The 23,740-nt window shown below is 61.8% G+C and overlaps 1 protein-coding gene across 3 annotated transcripts in view; it reads left to right on the top strand.

Moving 5' to 3' along the window:
- Window positions 1-23,740, top strand: part of ZNF423 (zinc finger protein 423) — a 227,617-nt gene that overhangs the window by 105,576 nt on the left and 98,301 nt on the right. The window contains exon 1 of one of the 3 annotated variants that reach the window (XM_059668101.1): window positions 12,984-13,114. The exons of the other annotated variants lie outside the window; for them this stretch is intronic. The gene's annotated coding sequence lies outside the window, so the exon portion shown is untranslated. Of the gene's footprint in view, window positions 1-12,983; window positions 13,115-23,740 lie in introns of those variants that run through there. 3 annotated transcript variants of the gene reach the window in all.

Genomic DNA, 23,740 nt, shown 5'->3' on the forward strand with positions numbered 1-23,740 from the left:
GGTTTCCTGGCCCTTGTCAGTCCCTGCGTGACAGGGACGCTCCCTGAGGGCCACCTGGGCTGCAGCCACTCCGCAGGTCCCTGCCTGGCGCCCAGGGGAGCTCAGTGGCTATTGCTTTTCTTTCTTGCCCTTTTTAAATTAAATTGTATTTACTTTTTTTGTTCATCCTCACCTGAGGATATTTTCCCATTGATTTTTAGGGAGAGTGGAAGGGAGGAGGAGAGACAGAGAGAGAGAGTAAGAACGATGTGAAAGAGATGCAGCGATTGGCTGGGGACCAAGCCTGCAGTTGAGGCATGTGCCCTTGACTGGAATTGAACCTGGGACCCTTCAGTCCACAGGCCAGTGCTCTATCCACTGAGCCACACCAGCTAGGACCTCTGGGTACCTTTGAGTGAAGGGTCAGATGGCAAGGTTAGTGGCAGGCGCCAGGCCCCCCTCTGCTCCTGTCCGCAGGATTAAGAGGGTGAAGATTACAGATGGATGGTCAGGGCATTGCCCCAGCCCCCACACTGCCACTGTGTGATCCAGAGAGGGGCCCCCCTAATCAGGGTCACCGGTGGGTGGACAGGCTGCTGGACCCTCTCGGCCCTGAGGCTCCCGTGCCTGACGCAGGCGGCCGGGCAGGAGGGGCGCTCAGAGTGGGGTGGGTCACCCCCTCGGTGGCCGCTCTGTTGAAGTCCTGACCCCTCCTCAGAGCTACCAACACAGGGTGCAGGGGTAATGGTTGTCGTCACAACATAAAACTGCCGTTGGTTGAGTGCTTCGGACCCGCCGCGTCCACTTCACCACCCAGGAGCCCTGGGAGGGAGTACGGGACCATCATCCCATTTCACAGATGGGGAAACTGAGGCTCCGAGCAGGTCTCACAGCCAGGAAGCTGTGGGGATGGCGTGTGGATCCGGCCGTCCTCCCTCCCGAGTTCATGTTCTCCTTGAGTGACCCGTCAGCCCAGCCCCCCGGAGCCTGCCGCTCACTGGTGACATCCCATCCCATCTGCCGGAGGCTCTGTTCTGGCCCGAGGCGGTGCCCCTGGACCCCAGGCTGGGCAGTTGCTGCAGGGCGAGGGGAGGGGACTTCTCCGGCCCCCACGGTGCTGCAGACCCTGGCTTTGCAAGTGTGGCCTGGGAGGGTCTGGCAGCCTTAGGCGCTTCCCCGTGGCTGGGCCTTCTGTGCCCAGGATGAGCCCCCCACACCCCCCTTTCCCTGAGCAGGAGGGCTGGGCTTGGCTTGGCCAGGCAGGGAGCTCAAAGCAAGTCCCGGCTCTCTAGTCCCTCCTGGCTCGTCTCTCCAGTGGCTGAGAGGGCCTCGGAGTCGGGTGGGCAATGGGGGTGAGAGGAAGGGGGCAGGTGGGCACATGGGCAGCCTGGGGGGGCAGGGGGGGAGAGGAAATGGATGCAGAGGCTGCAGACAGGACTGAGGGCAGAGCTGTTCCTAAGAGGGAGCCGGGGGGTGCGGGCGGAGGCAGGGGGGAAGGAGGAGGGAGGCTTGGGCAGGGGTGTAGGGGGCTCTGTGTGAGGCACAGAGCGCATTCTGATGTTGGAAGCCTGAGTTAGGACCCTGCAGCCTCCAGGAACCCGGGACAGGCGCCTGGTGGTGGTGGCAGAGGCTGGCTGGGTGGTTGGTGGGCTCCCCTCACTGGCAGACGGGGCGGAGCGTCACTTTGAAGTCCCTGACAGTTGTGGTGAAGCCCTCCGTCTGAGGTCCCCTTCGCCTCTGCTGTGCTGCACACGCCGGCCCGCGTCCAGGGCCGCGGCTTGTAAACCTACCCGTTTGCTCTGTGGAGTCTTTTGCGACGTGAGCCGTCTCCTCTGGGCTCTGCGGAGCCGGGTTCTGCGCCTGAGTGTCCAAGCTCCCCCCCACCCCCCAGAACATGGCCATGGGTGGCGCCCACCAGCAAGGCGGTCCTGGTGGGCCTGGAGGGAGCAGGCCTGCCCGCTGTTGGATCACCTGCAGCCACCTGCTGTGAGGCCTGGGTGCCCATCGTAGGCCCGGGGTGCCAGGGAGCCAGGGCACTGCCAGACACACCTGCCTCCCTGGGGGATTGCTGGTCATCTCCTGGCCTCCATGGCTGGAGCCCTCTCTTGGCAATGGGCGTCCAGACCTGGGCAGGGGAGTTTCCGGTCACATGCACAGGTGCACACCCGTGTGTGTGTGTGCATGTGCGTGTGTGTGCGCGTGTGTGATCCCAGTTAGTGCCTGGTGGGGCTCCACGGGGCAGATGGAAGGGCAAGAGGCACCCCCGTTCTCCGCCCACCTGTACTTCCTGTTCCCTGGGAACTCAGTCTGGTCCGCTGGTCCAGTGAGCATATGACCTTGAACTTGGGGCCAGAGCTGTGCTGTTCCCTTTTGCTCAGTGCACCAGCCATCTATGGACCCATTCATTCATTCATTCACTCACTCACTCACTCACGCCCTGGTGCCGCAGCGTTCATTACTAACCTGGCTGATGTTCTGAGCTGGAGGGCGAAGGTTTCCTGGAGGCGGGAACACTGTGCCGTGTGTGCATATGTGTGTCATGCACTGACACACACGGACATGTGTGCACACGCGTGTGCACATTAGGTCCTATGAGCAAAGCCTCGGTGCCAGGAACAGGCGCTTTGGAAACCCCGCCCCGGTGGGTCCCGGCTGGAGGAGAGAGGCCGCCGGTGGGCAGAGCAGGCTTTGCAGCTTGGCTTCGCACGCGTGTGCGCACTTGGGTGTGTTTTAATTAACTAGAACATTTGCCTGGAAATGAGCAGCGGCGGCAGCCGGCGCAGAGGCAGCTGGAGGGGGCGGGGCTGTGGCCGCCGTGGTGGCAGGGGCTGTGGCAGCCAGGCGCTGGTTTCCCCGGGCCCGTCCTGGCCAGGGGCACCAGGGAGTGGTGGGGTGGCAGGCCGCCCCTGGCGCGGGTCACTGGCCCAGCAGGGCGGGGATTCGGGGAGTGGCTGGGCTCTTCAGCACAGCGGTCGCCACCTTTCGGACCTCATGGACCACCAGGGGCCCGCAGACCATTGGTTGGCAACTGCTGCTCGAGAATTCCCCAGACCCCTCCTCACCAGATCCTAGGGGGCCGGGGTCATGGTTGCAGCACGCGGGTGGGGACCTGCAACTCCTGACGTGCAGGCATGGGCTTTGCACCCCTGAACCATCCGGGACGGACTGGCCCTCCTCTCTCTGTGCCCAGCCCAGCGCCTGGCACATAGTGGGGCTCTGTATTTGTGTGTCGCATGGATGACTCAACAGGTAGAGCAGCACAAGGCGCAGAGAGGTTAAGTGATGTCCCCAGGGTCACACAGCGTGTGGGTAGACCAGCTGGGCGTTTTGACGTTGTCTCCGGCGCTCTCTCCACGACCCCGTGCTGCTGGCGGGAGGAGATGCCTGGGGCAGGTGAATCCACCGCAGGTGTGGGCGCCTCGCCCCCCATCTTGAACAGTTCCTCCAGCCGTCTGCCCACCGCCTGTCCATCTGCATGTGGCTTCTTGGGGGGCAGAGTTTTCTTCCGCCTAGAGAGCGGGGGAAGCGTGGTGACGACGGGAGGGGAAGGGCTGGGTCGTCCCTTCCTCAGACGCATGGGCCGCCAGGAGCGCAGAGCTGGGAGTTATAGGAGTGACTCAGCTCACATGGCACACTCCCCCCAGCCCCCCTCCCCGGCCATCCGGTGTTCCAGGGCTCAGAGCATCGCCGGGGCTACAGTGCACCCCATGGCCCCCCAGAGCGGCCTGCAGGGGCTTCGGCACTGGGCCTCCGGCTTTTGCTTTCTCTCTGTCCCATCCCACGCGAGGGCCCTGCCGGTGACGTTGCTGAAATACAGCTTTGTTCACATCTCCCTCGTGTCCAGGGCTCTGGGGCGCACCGCCGGGGCCAGATGTAGGCTTGCCCCTTCCCGCCTGTGATTCCGCGAGGATGTCACCTCTCAGAGCCCCGCTCTGCTCCCCTGTACAGCGGGACAGCGCACCGCACACCTCCAGCCGCGACTCCTCACACTCGCCGGGCTCCTGGCCCTGCAGAGGGGTAATCGGCTGCCCCTCACCCGTGAGCACTGCGTCCCGGCACGCGCACACCCGGGCTCCTGGTACGCGCAGCGCAAACCCGTGGGAGGAGAAGCAGAGTTCTCGTCTCATCTCGTCCCCTCTCGTCCCGTCTCTCCCTCCTCCTGGCACCTGTCCCGGGCGATGGCAGGGATCACAGGCACTGTTACAGCGGCCTCTCTCTCTTCCTGAACACACCGCCGATCACGTGGGTTAGAGGCTGCAGGGCAGCATGGCTGTCACACCTGCATTCACTGTTACCTACCCATCATGCACCTGGTCTCTATGTCTATCTATCTTTATCTGTATCTGCCATCTATATCTATCATTACCTATCATATCTACCTACCTGTCATCTACATCTCTCATCTCTCTCATCTGTATCTATCATCTATATCTATCATCTCTCATCTCTCTCATCTGTATCTATCATCTATATCTATCATCTATCATCTATGTTTATCATTTATCACCATCTATCTGTCATCTATATCTATCTATTATTTATATTTAGCTATCATCTATCTGTCATCTATGTCTATCATGCCTATCTATCATCTATTTGTAATCTCTATATATTTATCATCCATATCTATCTATCATCTATCTATCTATAATCTATCTGTCTATAATCTATGTATCTATCTATAATCTATCTATCTATCTATCTATCTATCTATAATCTATCTATCTATCTATCTATCTATCTATCTATCTATCTATCTATGTATCCATAATCTATCTATCTATAATCTATCTACCTATCTATCTATCTATAATCTATCTGTCTATAATCTATGTATCTATCTATAATCTATCTATCTATCTATTATCTATCTATCTATCTATCTATCTATCTATCTATCTATCTATCTACCTATCTATCTATCTATAATCTATCTACCTATCTATCTATCTATCTATCACCTACCTGTCATCTATATCTATGGTCTTTATCTACCATCGGTCTCCCTCTCTATCCACTGGGCTACTATCGTTCTCATGCAGCCGCCTTTCTTGCCTTGACCTTTGCTGTGTCCTCGGCCCAGGATGTTCTCTCCACCCGCCGCTGGCCTTTGGTTTGTTCCCACGTCTAAGACCCAGCACAGGCCTGTCCGCCGGGGTGTGGCCCCGACCAGCCGGCCAGCACTGAGCTCTCGGGCCTTCAAGGACCCTTCTGTGGCCCCACCTCGGCCTGCCCTGCCTGGTCCGTGTTCCTCGGCCCCCTCTCGGGAGTAAACGCTGGAGGGCCGGCCGTGGCTCCTTCTCAGGCACACGCAGTGCCCTGGTCAGTGCTCGTGGAGCGGATTGCTGGTTGGGGCCTGGAAGCCAGGCAGGAAGAAGGGTTTTGCATGTATACAGATATGTGGAAGCATGTGCATGCCCGGATAAAATTATATGCACGCATGTGGTGGTGTGCCTGCACACATGTGTGTGGAAGTGTGTGCATGCACGCACGTGTGCAGAAGCATTTGCACGCATGCATGTGTACAGAGTGTGTCCATGTGCACACCGGGGCCTATGTGTGTGTGCACGCATGTGCGTGTGGGCTTACCGGCTGGTGCTCCTGGTAACGGGGTTTCTGAAGGCAGGCGCCTGCTTTGGTCTTTAATTGGCGGTCGGAGCAGGAGAGATGGGCCAGTGCTGCCGCGGACTCCCGTAACCAGCGCCGGCCGTCGGTGGCCTCGGTTTGGCCGGAGGCTGCCGCGCGCTGGTCGGGGCGGCTCTCTGCCTGCGAGGCTATCGTGTGATGATTCGCTGATGGGGCCTCGGGACTGTGCCAGGCACAGTCTTCCCCGCAGCTGGGAAAACGGCCAAGGAGGAGAAGGCGGAGAGGACCAGGGTGCCCCTGAGGGCCGTGGGGTCCCGCATTTGGAAGAGATGGGTCCCTGCCCTCGGGTCCCGCCGGGAGCCTGGCCTGTCTGATGGGACTCCCCGTGCCTGTCTCCTTGTTGAGCATATGTGTTGTGGGTAACATGATCCGTGCAGACTGTCAGTTGGGGAGTCATTACCTGGGCACCAGGGCGGGCGGGGGCGTCACCCGCTGTGGAAACCTGCCCCAGGCTTCTGGGCTCCAGCAGGGCTGGCAGGTGTGGGGCTGTCACCAGGGTCTGTGCAGCCTCCAGGCAGGGCGCCTCCTGGTGGGCGTTGGCATGAATACCACCCCCACGGACACTCTGGGGACATGGGGAGATGCTCACTTTTTTAAAAAATGTATCTTGATTGTTGAAAGTATTGCAGATGTCTCCCTTCCCCCTCCTTAACCCTACTCCTGCCCCCTCCCCAGGCCTTCCCTGCACTATTTGTCTGTCCATGGGCTCTGCATGTATGCATCTAAGGTCTTTGGTTAATTTCTACCCCCCCACCCCCACCCCCCACCACCCCCCACCTTCCCTCTGAGATTCATCAGTCTGTTGCCTGCTTCAGTGTCTGTCTCTGGGTCTATTTTGTTCATCAGTTCATTTTGTTCATTGGACTCCACATATGAGTGAGATCATGTGACACGTGTCCTCCTCTGACTGGCGTTGGGGTTTAGCACAATGCTCTCCAGGCCCCCCATGCTGTCTCAGAGGGCAGGAGACCCTTCTTTTTCACAGCTGCATAGTGTTCGTGGGGGGTAAGTGATGCTCCAGTTTTTCTCAGGAAGCTTTCAACAGGAAGCTCACGACCTCGGTCAACTCTAGGGCACCCTGGCATGGAGCCTGCAGACCCTCAGGCCGGACAGCCACGGCCCCCGGCCCTGCTGCGTGACGACGGGGCGATGACTTCTTGCCTCTCTGTGCCTCGCTTTCCGCTTCTGGAAAGCAGGGATGGTGACCAGCCCACCCCCTGGGGTCAAAGAGACCCTGCGAGTCCATAATCCCGGCTCACAGTTCCGAATTCTAGAAAGCCCGCCACCTGGATTTTTTTAGTTTTTCCTGTAACCCACTTGGCTGGGCTGATGCGAAGCTATTTCTAATCTTGTTGGTGACTACCTTTTGCTGTGGAAATATTCATATGTTTGATTGCTTCTAAGGTGTTCCTGGGACTCAGGGGAGGCACAGCGTAACCTCGAAACTGCACAGTTGAATTCTGGGGCCCGTCTGGCTCCGGGAGGTTTGGGGGCGGTGCGGTGCGGACCTGCACTGGCCCGGGGTGGGGGCTGGGGGAGCTCACCGGAGTGTCCTGCCACCAACCACCCAGCGGCAGTGTGTGGCCTCGGCCTCTCCCGTCCGCTGTCACCGCACAGGCTGGGCCTCTGCTTGGCCGGGGTCCATCCTGGCCTGGCGTGTGCATGGTGCGCCCGCCCATGCCTGCTGGTGCCGGTTCTCCGGGTGGGTGGTCCTGGGACACGGAGGAAGGGCCAATGGCTGGCCGGCCCGGGGGTGGGGTGGGTCCTCGGCCACAGGATCGATGCCCTCGGTTTGTCTTGTGGCAGAGGTGGCTGCTGCCAGGCCGCAGTCCTCGTGGGAGCAGGGCCATGAAGGACCCCTCACCCCCTGTCCCCCCCCTCTCCCCTCCCTCCTACGGATGGATGAGCCCCCTGCACGCTGACACCACCTCTCCCCGGCCTCCTGGGCGGCCGGGCACCGCTAATGAGGGCCGCCCCGCCTTCCTGGTCGTGGGGATCCCGTCGGCCCCGGCACCAGCTTCCAAAGGGACTGCAGGGAGCCGAGCCGCGTCGCCCGCGAAGGAAGGCAATTAGGGGGACGGGAGTGAGCCTCGCTTCCTTTGTGTGCGTGGTGTCCCCCCGAGAGGACGTTTCTGTGGAGATGCTTGCCCCCCGTGTTTCTGGTCTGACTCCCCACAGGAGCTGAGCATTTCTCTTGGCGGTGCTTGTGCCCATGTGCTCTAGGTACCAATCCATGCACACCCCAGCAGGCGCACGTGCGCGCGCGCACACACAGGCACATACACACATGTGCACACAGGCACACGTGCACACACACACATGCACATGCACACACAATCGCACACGCTCTCACACACCATGCTTTCAGAGCCTCGCCTCAAGCCAGCGTTCCCAGCGAGCTGCGCGCTCTCTCTCCTGTTTGGGCTGTAAAACTCCGCAATTAAGAAAATCCCCCTTTCTGATGAATCAGAGGCTACGCTGGCTCAGAACGAGGCGGCACGCTGTTCCACTTGGCTTTCAGAGTTTTGGGGGCCGTGGGAGCTGGAGCCCTTGGGGAAACTGAGTCTCGGAGAGGGGGGTCCTTGTAGGAGGTGGCAGGGGACAGAGTGCAGGAGAGGGGGTCCTTGTAGGAGGTGGCAGGGGACAGAGTGCAGGAGAGGGGGTCCTTGTAGGAGGTGGCAGGGGACAGAGTGCAGGAGAGGGGGTCCTTGTAGGAGGTGGCAGGGGACAGAGTGCAGGAGAGGGGGGTCCTTGTAGGAGGCGGCAGGGGACAGAGTGCAGGAGAGGGGGTCCTTGTAGGAGGCGGCAGGGGACAGAGTGCAGGAGAGGGGGTCCTTGTAGGAGGCAGCAGGGGACAGAGTGCAGGAGAGGGGGTCCTTGTAGGAGGTGGCAGGGGACAGAGTGCAGGAGAGGGGGTCCTTGTAGGAGGCGGCAGGGGACAGAGTGCAGGAGAGGGGGGTCCTTGTAGGAGGCGGCAGGGGACAGAGTGCAGGGGCAGTGGTGGGGTGGGCGCCTGGGGGGGGTCTGCCGGGGCAGCCATCCTGCTGGTTTGAAGGAGGGGGCACCTGTGTCCTGTCCATCACGGTGATGGCCCGGGCCTCTAGGGAGCCGTGCGGGAAACGGGCAGATTTGAGACGGCTCTTTGCCCCCTTCCCCATGGCCTGCGCCGACTGAGGACTCCCAGTTGTGGGTTGGGGCCCGCACGGAACTGAACACTTCCCAGACATCATCCCCTTTGACCCTGGAGTCGGGGAGGGAGGCGCTCATTGTGACTGGCTTCACTTAATAGTTGAGGGCTGTGGCTCAGAGAGGGGCGGTCGCTTTCCCCAGGTCACACAGCGTGTGTGTGGCAGAGCCAGGATTCAACCCAAGTCCATCCGCTTGGCCTCCAGTGCCCACACCTCTCTCCTCCTTGGGGGTCTGGTGCTTTTTGGGGGGCAGAGCTGGAGGGGGGCTGCAGGATGTGGGATCTGCAAGTACTGGGGAGTTAGCAAAGGAGCTGAGTGCCCGGGCCCCACTGCCCTTCCCCAGGCTGCCTCAGGTGGCTCTGGGTCTTGGCTGACCTCCAGGAAGCCGTGCGTGTGTGTGTGTGTGTGTGTGTGTGTGGTCAGCTTGGGCCCTGCCAGTCAGATGGAGAATGGGACTGGTCACAGCCACCACCAGGCCGGTGGGACCTGCTGGATGGACCCTGTGTCCAGGCCCCTTTTCCGGACACTCCCTGGTCCCGATGAGCGGCCCATGTGATCGCCCCCAGGCGGGTCTGCCTGTGGGAGGGCAGGGCGGGGGTAGGAGTGCCAACCTGGGGGGACTCAAGACGTGCAGACTCAGCTCCCATTGGGAGTTGTGGTACCTTGAGCCCCCCCGCCCCCCACTTCTGGGCCTCAGTTTCCAAGTCTGTGAAATGGGCAAAGGCCCTTGCCACGCCCCCCAAACCCCGCGTCCCCGCATGGGGGCGTTGAGGCTCTGGTGAGCCTCTGTGTGCGGGAAGCTGCCCTCCTGGGTCTGGGTCGGGTGGCCTGAGGCTCTTGCTGTCCCAGAGGCAGCCACAGTCCCTGCCCGATAGACTGTCCTCCCCCGCCCTCGCCCCGGGGGCCTTGAGCCAAGCAGACGCCTCTGCCCCTTGTCCCGCGACACCAGCCCAGGCTCTTCAGCTCTCCGAGCCTCAGTTTCCCTTTCTGTGACTTGGGGATCATCACTGATCCAGGGCGCTGCTGTGGAAATGGCTGTGGAAACGGAATGGAGACGGGGTTTGGAAATGCTGTCGGACTCGGGGTGGGTTGCCTTCCTTCCGGGGGTTCCCGTCAGCCCGTTGGTTACTCCCTACAACGTTCAGTCTCTTTGACTTGCTCTTTGGATTCCCCTTCCTCACTCTGGGGATGAGGGTCGGGTAAGCAACATTTAAAAATATATATTTTTATTGACTTCAGAGAGGAAGGGAGAGGGAGAGAGAGATGTATATATAGACACATCAATGATGAGAGAGAATCATGGACCGGCTGCCCCCTGCACGCCCCACACTGGGGATCGAGCCCATAACCCGGGCCTGTGCCCTGACCGGGAATCCAACCGTGACCTCCTGGTTCAGAGGTCGATGTTCAACCACCGAGCCAGGCCGGCCGGCCCGGTAAGCAAGGGGGAGCTGGGAAGCCACCAGCTGCTCGGGCTGCACCACTGGCCCTCTGACCATTGCTTGGCGCCCGTGCCCACGTGTGTGGACGGAAGCAGCAGGAGCATTTACGCGGCTCGTCTTTGCCGGGCAGTTTCCTGGCACGTCTAGTTTACGTGGCACGGCGGTCCCAGGAGGCGAGCAGCTGGTGGCTTCCCGGCTCTCCCTTGCTTACCGGGCCGGCCGGTGTGGCTCAGTGGTTGAGCAGCGACCTACGAACCAGGAGGTCCCGGTTGGATTCCCTCCTTTACCATTTTTTTGGAGGATGAGGTGAAGCTCAGGGTTCGGGAGTGGCGTTGCCAGGGTCTGACCCAGCCTGGCTGCAGGTGGCCGGGCGGCGGCTGCGGGACAGGGAGGTGAACTCAGCGTTGGCAGCGCTGGCAGCGCCGGCAGCCTCCGGCCTCCCCGCCAGGCCCAGAGTGGCCCCTGGCTCCTGCCCGCCCGGCATCGTGCACCCCTGCCTTGTTCCCCGTGGCCGCCCGCTCCCCCTCCTCGATGGCCCTAATGACTTAGCCCAGGTGGCGTGTTGCGTGGAGAAACTCCTCCAGGGAAATAAGAGTCCTCGCTACCAGCCCGGGCCTCAGGTGTGCGCACTGCGGCCCCCGGGGGCTGGCGAGCGGCACCCCCCCCACCTCCAGCTGTTAGACGGAGCCAGAGCCGTGAGCTGTGTGCCTGTGTGCGTGTGCGTAACCCGGTGTGTGGGGGCTGTACACTCACCCCCCTGCCCGTGCGGCTGTGCATGGGTGACTACAGAATTGTGTGTGTGTGCGCGCGAGACCGTGCCGTGTGTCGGTCCGTGTGTCTGCGTGTGTTTCTGTGTGTGGGGGAATCTGGTGGGAAGGGGAAGGGGAGGCTGGGGTGCTTTGGAGAGCAGTCACACCCATGTTTAGATGATCAGAACAAAAGCCACAAGAACAATGCGGTTCAAAGGGATGAGGCCGGGCGGCGGGGGCCGGCCCGGATCTGGGGGCCGCGTCCCGTCTCCCCGGCCTCGCCGTGTCGTGATCGCGCGTGTGGAGCACCCTTTGTTGTAGGAGACGCTGACATTGGCCCGCGTGCTGCTGCTGTGAAGTTCGCTGCGCTCCCGGGCCCACTCGGGACGGCCAGGCCATTAGGAGCTGATTAAATGAGCTAATTTTAATTTGTTCAGTGGTTACAGATGCACAGACCTTTCCGTGCCCTTTTCTTGAGGCTCCGTTTATTTATTAATTTTTTTTTCCCTCTCTGAAAAGAAGAAGACCTTCAGGGTCCCTCTGCTCTCCCCATCCCCCTTTAAAAATAAACATCGGAAAACATTTCCAACAAGAACTGGAGTTGGGAGAGACGGGCGGCCATGTGGGCTTCGCCGCTAGAAGTGGGGGGGGGCTCCCCGAGTCTGTGAAGTGGGGGCCGCCCAGCCTGGCTGAGCGGGAGGAGCGGAGGTTTGATGGAAATGGTCAAGGACGTCGGTCTCCCCTCCAGGCCGCTGCACGTGCCGGGGCGGCGTGTGGTCTCGGGTTCCACCCCGGCGGCATTTCCTCGACTCATTCTCACTCATCCTGCTGGTCTCAGCATAAAGGCCGCTTCTTCCAGGAAGCCCTCCCGAACCTCAGCCCAGACCCAGGGGCGTCACCCGTCATAGCAGATATCACAACACACACAACGCCGGTCTCCACCGCGAGGCTGTGAGTCCCCCAGGGCAAGGACCGTGCCTGCCTGGTGCCCCCTCGCCCCCAGCACCATGGTGCTTAGTGGGCGGTAAGCACTTCGCCAACATCTGGCCACTGCCTGTGAGGGAACGAAGGGAGGAAGGGAGGGAGGGAGGAGTGGGGGTGACACCTCACTCCCTGGACTCCTCCGCATTCCAAGCTCTTGGTGTCAGGACCCAGGGGCCCGCGGGTCCTGCGCTGCCAGCCCCGGCCGCGTGTCCCTGGGCCGGGGAGTTGGGAGTCGGGCCTGGGGCTCCAAACATGAATGTGGTGGGTGTGGGGAGGTCGCGTTTGCCCGGCCCGGCCCAGCGTGACCCTGACCCCAGGCCCAGGAGGCCGCTCAGGCCCAGGGACACGTGGAAATAGGCTCGAAAGCGGGCCCTGGAGGAGGTGCTGGCAGTGAGGGTGTCAGAGCACAGGAAGGGGAAAGGGGCGCTGTGGTCGCCGCCGCCGGGCACCCCTGTCCTGCCGGAGCGGCCTGGTCCCCTCCCTGCTCTTTACTTCTCACACCGCCTCTTGCCCGGCTGGGGCACCTTCGAGCGAGTGAGTGAGCAGCGGGCTGCTTCCCGGAGCTGAGCAGAGGCAGGCCCGGCCCGATTCCCAGGCCTGGTTTCCATTTGCCGAGAGCGCCTTCCCGCAGACGGCACCCCACCCACCCCACCCGGGCCTCGGAGGGGCTGTCCCCCACCCTGTCCTGGCAGCTCCGGGCTGTCTCTCCGAGTTCCCCCTCCAGCCCCAACCTCAGTGCCGGCCCAGACCCCTCTGTCTGTGCAGGAGCCCCAGAGCCCACGGGGGAGTCCCACTTCCTGGCACCCCTGGGGCCGGGGGCCCTCAATTGGGTCAACATCTGGCCGAGTGGCCGCGGCTTTGGCCTCCTGCCTCCTCCCCCGCCCCCTCCCCGAGGCCCTCTCTCTCCCCACTCGCTGGATGCTGCGCCAAGCGCCGCGGCGGGAGCACACGCTCGCTCAGCCCATCCTTCCCAGCTGAGGCCGAGGGTGGGGATGCGTCCCGGGGCTGAGGTCACCGGTGGGGCAGTGGGAAGCGCCTCTCCGGCCCTCGCCTGCCCGCTGCTGGGTGTCGGGGACAAGAGCAGCGACCGGCTTGTCCTGGGGCGCCCCGGGGAGCAGGGGACGAGGTAAGGGGGGCCGGGCTGGGGGGAGAATGAGCAAAACAGGCCGGTGTCTGCACCGGACGCCAGGAGTCCCTTTAGCGGCTCCCCACTCGTCGGGAGGGAGGAGGGGGAACCCGGCCCAGAAGGAAGAGACTCTTCCTGGATCCAGCGGCGGAGGGAAAGGCAGGGCCCGGAGGCGCCGGCCGCCAGGTGTTAGGTCTGCGTCGGGCCCGCCAGCGTGGGGGTGGCGCGGGGCCCCCAGCGAGCACCCCGACTTCTGGGTCTGGCGCCGCGTTGGCTTCTCCCTGTCCTGCTCCGTGAGCTCCGTGCGCGGCCTCCTGGCCCCTCCGGCTCCTCGAGGAGGCCTGGCTGTGTCCCTGATGATGTCTGGGTGCCCTTGGGGCTGGCGTGACCCTCAGCGCGCGCCCCCTCCCACGCCCTCGCGTCTGCCCCGCTTCCCGACCACGGTTCCTGGCCTGGGCCCAGAGTGCCGGTTTCTGGGCCCAAACTTGCCACCCACACAGCCAGCGTGGCCCGAGCCATCGGCTCCTCCCCAGTCACAGAGGTGATGGGCCGAGAGGCATGGAGACAGGCCTCTGGACTGTCCATCACCGGCTCCTGATTCCCGTGGGCCTCGCGCGCGGGCAGGGGGCCTGCCGTGGCCAGTGGGGCGTTCTCATGGCCAGCCTTCGCCTCGGGAGGGAGCTGGCGGGTTCCTCTCTGTTTACGTCGTAACCAAGCTACCGAGATGGCAAACTTGGATTCCACGACTGCACAGCGTCTCAGAGGCAAATTGATAGGACAACGTGTTATTATTGGCTACCAGGTTAACGGCTCCGTTGGCAGGAGTACCAATCCCGGGTGGCGTTGCTGCCGCGGGCGTGAGACGGGGTGTGACGGGGTAGAGAGGCGGGGGGCGGGGGGGGGTGCGTCCTGCACAGCGTGGGGGCCCGGGGACCCTCCCTCCCCTGCCAGGCTGCGCCTTCTTGGAGGATGCTCAGCCCGGCTGGCCCTTGCTGAAACCAGGACCAGAGAGGTTGAGACACCAGCCTCCGGTCACACAGTGAGTCCAGGCCAGGGTTGGCTCTGAGGTCCCTGGGGGAACGGATAGCTTGACCTGTGACCTCTGAAGGCAGGGCCAGAGCCTCCGGTCTGCGCATCCCGCGGGCATCACAGGAATTGGGGTTTGGAAGGGACCCAGGGAAGCCCGCTTGGACTCGGGGTCCCCGCTGGGCCCCCTGCCTTCCTCCAGGTCCCCCGGCCCGGCTCCTGGCTTGCTGGCTGCGGGTCTGCTAGGCGTCACCTGTCACTGTGGAGAGCAGCACCCCTGTCCTCCCCCGTCCCCCCTTCTCCCGTAGCTTCCCGGGCCGCCTGGCTGGCGGATGGAGTGAGCGCTGCGTTCTCCGCTCCCCGCTTTGCCCGCGAAGCTCGCGAGGGCGAGGACTGCGCCGCCCACGACCCGTCCCAGAGCCGTCCCAGAGCCGGCGCAGGGCGGCCGAGAAGGCCCCGGTGGTGTTTGCTGAAGGAATAAAAGCGTAAACTGCAGTGTCACTGAAACAAGCGGCTGCCATGCCCCACGGGACGGCTTCTCTCTCCTCACGGGACGGGGCGCCTGGGGGCGCGTGGGGGCGCGTGGGAGGCTCCCCTACTCCTCTCCCACGGGGCGGCCCACGGGTGCCCCTGAGGGCTCACGTGACGTCATTTTTCTCGCCGAGGAAGCTCGTAGGGAATGAGCTCCCCATCACCGGAAGGGACCAAACCTGGTGACAGAGGGGATGTGAGGACCGAGGGGGGGGGCCCTCGTGGCCTTCTGTGTCTGGGCTCCGTGGGAAGACAGGGGGTTCGGCTTCCAATATCACATGACAGCTCCACCCGGGGATCTGGTGTGAGGACGAGGCTGGGGGGGGGGGTGCGGCTCGGCCAGAGCGGGGAGCCTTGCGGTGACCCAGGGGCTGCCAGCGCCTCCTGTCTTGCTGCCACTGATCTGGAGGCGACACGCGGTAATACGTTCACGGAGCGTCTCCCGTGCGCCCGGCGCTCGGCCAAGTGCTTAACCTGGATTATCCGGTTTAATCCTCCCCCGCCAGTGGCGGCGGCAGCGGCAGCGGCAGCATCCTCTGCCCGGGCGACCCCTGCGTGAGGCTTAGCGAGGCCAGTAACGGACCCATCACACCGCTGGCCCCGGGTGGGGGGGGGTGCACCCAGCCTCCTCTGGCTCCGGGGCTTCCCGGACGCAGTCCTGACCCCTGGGACGCAGGCTCCGCGGGCGGGACCGGCACCCGGAGAGCTGGCCTGGACTAGAGCTCAGAGAAGACAGGAATGAACGAAGGAATGAATGAAAGGGGTTTCCCAGGGTGAGCAGGGAGTGCCCACTCTCCTCCGGGGAGGGAAGGGGAACCCCAGGGCAGAGGGTGAAGGAAGGGGTGGCACGCGTGTGCTGGGCCGGCCCCGCTTCCTCCCAGAACACTCGCAGGGGCCGCTGGGCTGTGTTTCTCGTGGAGCGCGCACTTGGTCGCTGGGTAATGAGGTGGGAGGTGAGTTTTGGAGATGCCTGGTGGGGAAGACACGCATGCTCGTGCATGGATGTGGGCATGCTTACACACACACACACACACACACACACACGCACACAAACGCACATGCACACCCTCACCCAGCCACGTGAGGGATGTCTCCTTCCATGGACAGATGTACCCCCCGCCCCAAATCACAGTGCTGAGTCTGTCCCTTTAAAAGTGTGGAGTCTCAGTTTATTATCTTATTACATCTGCGTATTTGTTGAGCGCTGGTCTGAATAAATAAAAGCCACCCCCCTCCCCCCCACCCCCTCCAGGGTCTCCTCGTTCTAATGCATTCCTCCGGGGACTCAGGCCTCCATCCCTGCCCCTCGGCCCCCCACACGCCCTTGCTGTCTCCTTGGCCCAAGATGTTCTTTCAAAAAGAAGATTGACAAATGCGGCCACACTGGAGCCTGGACTAATTGCATCCCGCCTCCATGTGCGGGCCCCCCAGGGGCCTCGGCGACACTGGACGGGCTCTGCAGGAGGCGGCCGCTCCGGGCCCAGGCGGTCAGGCCAGGGGTCAAGCTCATGAACTCCTCCATTCCAGCTGGAGACCCACCCGCCGGAGGGGTCCCTAGCACCTCTTTCGGACTAGCGTTTCATTCCATCCATCCGTCCGCCCACCATCCATCCATCCATCCATCCATCCATCCATCCATCCATCCATCCAGTTATTCGTTCAAACCATAGTTAGAAAGCGCCTCCTTTAGACCAAACCCCGAGTCTTTAATATTCCATCCATCCATCCGTCCATCCGTCCATCCATCTGTCCGTCCATCCGTCCAGCCATCCCATCCTTCACGCATTCATGCCCTAGTTGCCAGGTGTTTCCTCTGGGCCAGGACCCGACATGCACCTGTTCACCCATCCATTCGTTTCTCGACTCGTCAAACAGAGAGTTCCCTCCAGGCACCTCGTGGGGGCTCCCAGGGATCCTGAAACGAGGGGCCACTCGGCATGGTCTCCGGGCGAGTCTCAGCCCCGAGTCCCTGTGGGGAAACCCTCTCGCCATCCTTGGAAGGCCAGGCGCAGGGACAGGTGCAGAGCTGCTCAGACGTGGGCTGGCCGAGGAGGCGAGCAGCAGGCAGCGGGGTCCTCGCCCTGCGCGGCTCTGGCTGGAGGCCTGGCTGAAACACTCGTTCATTCATTCGTTGGTGGCAAATGCTGAGGAGCTACTGTGTGCAGGCGCCGGAGGAGCTGGTGACCGGCCCTGCCAGGGACAGGGGCAGCTGCGGGCCTGGCTCCTCCCTCAGGGACTCCGCTCGTCTGGGCTGGGGTGGGGGCAGCGTCCCCCCTTCCCAGGTGCCCCGGTAGGAGGAAGTCCTCACATTTGAAGGGTGACCCGCATGTGCAGGGGCCTGGGTGACCGATGACTCTCCCTCGGTCGTCTCTCTCAGTTTTCACGTCTGTGTCCTGCCCGTCTTCTCATCCTCTGGGTGTGTGTGTGTGAGGGGGGCGGGGGGCGGTCCCCCCAAAACCCAACCCTACTGGTATTTTCCCTGAGCCAGGCAGCCAGATCCTCTTGGCTCTGCCTTGGGGCCGGTCCCTCCCTTGAGCCTTAAGGGCCTCAGTATCCCCATCTGCACAGTGGGTGGTTAGCTGGACCAGGCTGGGTTTGGGTGGGCAATGGCCATGAAGGGGCATCGTTGGGGGTCACTGTTTCTGGAACAAGGGCTCAGAGGCTGGGCCGGGTGAGGCAGGCTCCCTGATAACAGTGGGCGGCTTTGGTGGCTTTTGTGGAGAAATATGGGATCATTCCGGACTCGCTCCACCAACTGCTGTGGGACTCGGGGCCGTGCCCTCTCCGAGTCTGTACATGGGGGACAGGATGGTGCCCCGGCGTCGGGTGGAGGTGATGCCTGAACGAGGCTGAGTCTGTGACAAACTTGGCACTGTGCCCGCACACACCGAGGGCGCTGCAGCTGGCGGCTGCTGGGAGGGGCTGCCCGTCTGAAGTTGAAAACGGGGCTCAGTGCCATCGTGTCCCAGCCCGGAAAGATGCACGGACTCAGCGTTTCTCCCACGGACTCAAAAATAAACAGCGGTACCGAGATCCACGGTTCAGGGCGAGGCATGGCCCAAAGGTGGGGCCTAGAGGTCGAGAAGGAATGGCCGGGGCAATCAAAGCAGGCTTCCTGGAGGCGGTGTTTTGGAGGCGTGACAGCCAGGACGGAGCGGGTTTGGTATGACGATGCCGCAGTGGCAGGACAGGCTCCCTGGAGTGTTGCTCGCCTCCCTCCCCATAAAGAGCAGGAACATCCACTCCCCATCAAGCCTCGCATGGGGCGCGCTCTGGACGAGGCGCGCCTGTTCCCTCACGTGGGCCAAGGAGACGCCTGACACTTCTTAGAAGCTTCGCGAAGACTTGCGGCCAAAACGCGGGGAGTGGAAGAATGCTGCCCAGACAAGCTTAATCCCAGTCACAGGATTGTTTCCTTACAGAAAGCCTCACCTATACTTAATAGTTTTAAGTTGTTCCGGTTGCCAATTAGACTTTTCATTTTGCTGTTCCCTCCGGCGGCGGGAGGATGTGTGTGGTTTGCGTTTAATCAGAGTTGAATTTTTTTTTTCTTTTTGGTGGTGGTTATGGTGGTTCCGGGACAGGGGAGGAGACGAGGAGACTATTTCGGGGTTCTTCCTTCTGGGCCTGTGTCTGGGGGGAAGGCGCCGGGCGCTCCGAATTTGGGGTTCCCCCTAGGGCCATGTGGATGTCTCCGGAGTGCCACCCAAGGCCCCCCGGCGGCGGTCGGAGGGGTGGCCAGCGCGGTCCCGCCTGGAGACGCCCAGGCCGAGTTAACTCCACGGACTCTCCCCGATTCCCGCAGCAATAGGGTGAGTTTTTATTGACTCACAGAGCACGACCAGGCAGCGCTGCATGAATTAGCAAACAGCTGTTTCTAATTTGAGTGTAGAACGGTACACAGAGGAACTTGTTTGTCTGTTCGCTCCTTTCATTTATAATGAATTTTAATCACCGCTACAGGTGAGAAAAATGTAGGAACAAGCTTGTATCTTGTGGAAGAAACAAAGGAGAGACAGATGTAACAGATTTGCAGCCTGCGATGAAAGGGAGGTTTGCTGCACGGTACATGCAATTAGAACGCAGCTGTCGCTGGTCCCGGGTCCACGCACGCGGCCGCGTGTGGGCTCTGCCGGTCCCCGAAGGGAGTCCAGAAAAACAGTGATTCAACCCCGAAAGCATGTGGCTCTCCCTCCAGGCGCCGAGCCCTTCGCTCCGGGCCTTGGCGGGGCTGTTTCCAGAAAGCTCTGAGATGACTTCAGGGGCAGCTCCCTCCTCCCTTGAGGAGGTGGGAGGCGGGCAGGGCGATGTTGGGGTGTGAGGGAGGCCAGGCCAGGCGCCGATGGGGGGCCCTTTGGAGCCCCTCCACTAGCTATAAGCGCCCCATCTTTGGGGAGTCTCTCCGCGGGGCAGATCGGGGGCTTTGTTCCCCCCCAGTCTGTTTAATTTCTGCAATAAAAGTCAAGCTGTTCTCAATGTCGGCCGCTGAGGGAAGGAGTGGCCGGGCGGGCTGTGAGCTCCCGGAGGCCAGAGGCTGCCAGGGCAACGGCCGCGCCTCCTCCTTGTCCTTTGGGCCCAGCGGCCCTCTGGGATGGCAGTGCCCCCCTGGGGGAGGGGCCAGGGGAGTCTGAGGGTCTCCCACCCACTCCACCAGGAGCCTGGAGACCCAAGTCCAAGCCCAAGCCCTTGCAAAGCGCTGCTGCCTCAGTTTCTCCGTCTGTACACTGAGAGGGGTGGGCTGGGTGCCCCAGACAGTTTCTTTCCTCTCTGACACCCTGGGGTGGTCAGTGCAGGGGCCCTGGGGGCCGTGGTGCAGGGCCAGCAGCCTGTGCTTTGAAAACCATCTTCTGGCCCAGCCCGTGTGGCTCAGTGGTTGAGCGTCAACCTTGAACCAGGAGGTCACGGTTCCATTCCCCGTCAGGGCACACGCCTGGATTGCGGGCTCAATCCCCAGTGGGGGGTGTGCAGGAGGCAGCCGATCCATGATTCTCTCTCATTGTTGATGTTTGCCCTGCGGCCTCAGGTTGAGCCAGGAGCCAGTAGCCAGCGACTATTTTTATACACTGGAGAGCATTTCTCGAATAGAACTCTTTATAAATATTCACCTATTCCATCTGCTAGGCAACGGTACAGGTGGGACTGTTCTTCTCCCCATTTCACAGATGAGGAAACTGAGGCAGGTTTCTTCGTCTAACAAACAACAGGAGCTGGCGAGGATGTGGAGAAAAGGGAACACTAGTTCATGGCTGGTGGGAATGCAGACTGGTGCAGCCACTCTGGAAAACGCCATGGAGTTTCCTCAAAACATTAAAAAAGGAACTTCCGTTTGACCCAGCGATCCCACTTCTGGGAATGCATCCTAAAACGCTCAAAGCACTGCCCTAGCCGGTTTGGCTCAGTGGATAGAGCATCAGCCTGTGGACCAAAGGGTCCCGGGTTCGATTCTGGTCAAGGCTCCTCCCCGGCCCGGGACCTGGTCAGGGCTCGTGCGGGAGGCAACCAATCGGTGTGTTTCTCTCACATCCATGTTTCTCCCTGTCTTTCCCTCTCTCTTCCACTCTCCCTAAAAATCAATGGAAAAATATCCTCGGGTGAGGATTAACAAGACAACACAAACAAAAACACCTCGAAACACCAACCAGAAAGAATATATGCACCCCTATGTCCATAGCAGCGTTATTTACAATAGCGAAGGTTTGGAAGCAGCCTGATGGATAGATGATGGATAGTAGATGATGGATAAAAAGCTGTGAGCACTTACACTGTGGAATACTATGCAGCTGTGAAAAAAGAGGGGCCGCTTACCCTTTGGGACAGCATGGAGGGACCTGGGAAATACTGTGCTCAGTGAGATAAGCCAATCTGAGAAAGACAGATATCCCATGACCTCACTGATTTGTGGAAGCTAATGACCAAAATGAATTGACCCACAAAGTAAGACCTGAAGCAGGGAGGCATGGCACAGACTGACATACCTCGGTGTGGGGTCGGGGGGACGAGAAGAGATCAACCAGAGAACTTCTATACTGACCTGCACAGCCCATGGACACGGCAGTAGGGTGGTGAGGACCTGGAGGGAGGGAAGGGGGGGAGGGGGGAGAGATAGGAGGCATCTGTAATACTATCAACCATAAAAATATGTATTAAAAAAAAAACCGACGGAGGTTAATTAACTTGGTGGAGCTGGGAGTCTCAGTCCAGCGTGTCCTCTAAGCCACCAAGCGAACGTCCGTGTCTTCAGGGGCCGGACACCACCTCGAGGAGAAGAAGCAGGGAGCTGGCTGAGCTGGATGGCCCTTGAAATGTGCCCAATAAATGTGGCGGCTGGTGTTACCACTAGTGGCACTAATTAGCCCTCCTCCTCCTCCTCCTCCTCCTCCTCCTCCTCCTCCTCCTCCTCCTCCTCCTCCTCCTCCTCCTCCTTCTTCCAAATATTTTTACTGATTTTTAGAGAGAGGAAGGGAGAGGGAGAGAGAGAGAGACATCATCCATCAGCGGCCTCTTGCTCACCCCCTACTGGGCATCGAGCACACAACCCCGGCATGTGCCCTGACCGGGAATCGAACCAGCGACCTTTTGGCACAGGGGACACACCGACCACCCGAGCCGCCCCGGCCAGGGCTAGTGCTCATCCTTCTGATTGGCAAGCGGGGCTTTTTCTTCCACAGCTTTAGTGACGTGTCCTTGGCAAACCCTCAAGTTCGCTTGTTCCAAGCGAGCAGCTCCAGGCCTCGGTGCATTTACAGAGCCTTGTGCCCCCGCCAGTCCAGGGTCGGATTGATCCCCGACCTCGGAAGGTTGCCTGGCGCCTGGGCGCTCCTCTCCCGCCCCGCCCGCCCGCCTCGGCCCAGCGCTCATCCGCGTCCTCGAGCCCCGTGCCTTCTCGGCACGGTTCCCGGTTCCCGTTCACGGAGCACGGTGCCTTTCCACAGTGATGTCCCCATCCGCTCCGCACAGCGACTCTCCTTCCTCAGAGGTGGACGCGGAGTCTCTGGGGTCCGGAGGAGTGTGCCCGGGCGGACAAACAAACCGGGGTGTCAGGGCAGGGGGCACGGGGTCCGGAAGCAGGTGGCCACCCCGGGCCTCGTCGGCCTCCTCCCCGAAATGCGGATGGTGGGCCAGCCCCATCCTCCCGCCACAGCGGGCCCAGAGGAGGGCCAGACCGTGACTGCGCTGGAGGCTGGACACGCTGGAGGCCGGACGCGTGCCCTCCCCCTTTCTCACCTGCGCCGGCGGCCTCTTCTCCAACTGACCCGCAGAAGCGCACTCGGACCCGCATTCTGGTCAGGGCGCTGACGGTGGACCGGCCTGGTGCTGTCACCTCCCGGGGAAACCGAGGCGCGGGCTCCTCGTCTGTGCAGTGGGAGGGACCCTGGTTCCCCGCGTGGGTGGTCGCGGGAAGGCGCTTGGCAGTGTTGCTGGGCCCGCAGGACACGCTCCCCGGCAGCCTGAGTGCGTCTGAGCTCAGACAGCACAATAGTGACAGTGGGCCTGGGGCGGGTCCCCGCAGGTCCCCCCGCGGCCCCAGCTCCCACCCCCTCCTCCCGTGGGCCCCTTTGTCTGCGCCCGGAGCCCAGCGAGCAGGGGCTGGGAGTTACCAGGGAGGCGGGCATTTCTAATCCGAGGTGCTGACGGCGCCTGCGTCTTTGCCGTCGGAAGCGCCCGTAATGTGAGACCCCCCGGGGGAGCAGGTGCTCACGCTGGGAGGGCGTTCGGGGAGGTGCCTGTGCCAGGCGGGTGGCTGGGCTCCAGAGGTGGGGCGGCTGCCGGAGATACGGGGCTTGGGGACGGGAGCTTTGCCAGCCGTGCCTGCTGGCATCGGGCAGCCCTTCACACGGTCAGGGGGGTGCACGGGGCACCGGGGTGGGGGTGAGGCTTAGGAGCAGGCTCAGAGGCAGCCCCGAGGGACCCTGCCATCTCTCGCAGCCGGGGTAGGCCTGGGACAGCACAGGGAGCTGAGAGGGCCCGGTGTCCCTGTGAGCAGGAGTGCGACGGCGGTGAGGGTGTGTCTGCAGGGGAGTGTGCGTGAGTATGTGAGTGCGTGTGCATGCGTGTTTGTGTGCGAGCGGTAGTGCATGAGTGGATGTGTATGTGTATGAGTGGGAGAGTATGATCGTATGTGGTGTGAGTGCGTGTGCGTGCGTGTTTGTGTGTGAGTAGTAGTGCATGAGTGGATGTGTGTGTGTGGGAGAGTATGATCGTATGTGGTGTGAGTGCGTGCGTGCGTGTTTGTGTGCGAGCGGTAGTGCATGAATGGATGTGTATGTGTGGGAGAGTATGTGATCATACGTAACGTGTGAAGGTAGGTGTGGCTGTGTGTAGGTGAGTATGTGTGTGGGTATAAATCGGTGTGATTGTGGGTGCTGCATGAGCTGTGAGCTGTGTGCGTGTGCATGCCGTTTCTGCCTGGGCTGGGATGTGGTCCCCCCGCCTCTGCCCCCCCCTGCAGCCCAGACCCTCCGGCTGCGTCCGAGGCTGCTGCTGGCGGGGCCGCGCTTGATGTCCAGGCTGCAGAGCAAGGCCAGTGCGGCCGAATCTGCGCGGAGCAGCCTGCGGTCCGTTTCATTCATTATGAAGTTTTAAATCCACCGGCGCCGCTTGAGCCTGGCGCGCCCTCCTGCCCCGGCGCTGGGCTTGCCGCGTCTCGGGGACCCTCCCTGGCTGCAGGTGCTGCGTCCTGTGTGCCTTTGTTCTCTCAGCAACAGCCAGTCCCTTGTTTGTCTCCTTTCCTCTGAGGCTGGGTGGGCCAGCAAGGGCGGGGGAGGAGGTGGGGGTGGCTCCGGCCCCCGGGAGGGTGGGCCACATGGGGTGTCTATGTGAGGAGAGCCCCGCCCCCCAGGGGAGTGAAGGGCCCACGGGCTCTGAGCTCCGTGGCCACCTGGGTCCTGGCCCCTCCTCTACTCAGCCACCATCAGGCGCCCCCTCACCCCCCGGGCTTGGGTCACCGTGGCATCAAGGGAAGCAAAGAAAACAGCCCCTTAGCGTGGTTTGGGCTGGAAACCACAGACCCTTCTCCGTGGCCTCCGCCCCCTCCCGCGTGTGCCCTGGTGTTGATGCCACGTGCCTGCG

This window comes from Myotis daubentonii, chromosome 15, assembly GCF_963259705.1.
Source record: "Myotis daubentonii chromosome 15, mMyoDau2.1, whole genome shotgun sequence".
NCBI classification, from domain to species: Eukaryota; Metazoa; Chordata; class Mammalia; order Chiroptera; family Vespertilionidae; genus Myotis; species Myotis daubentonii.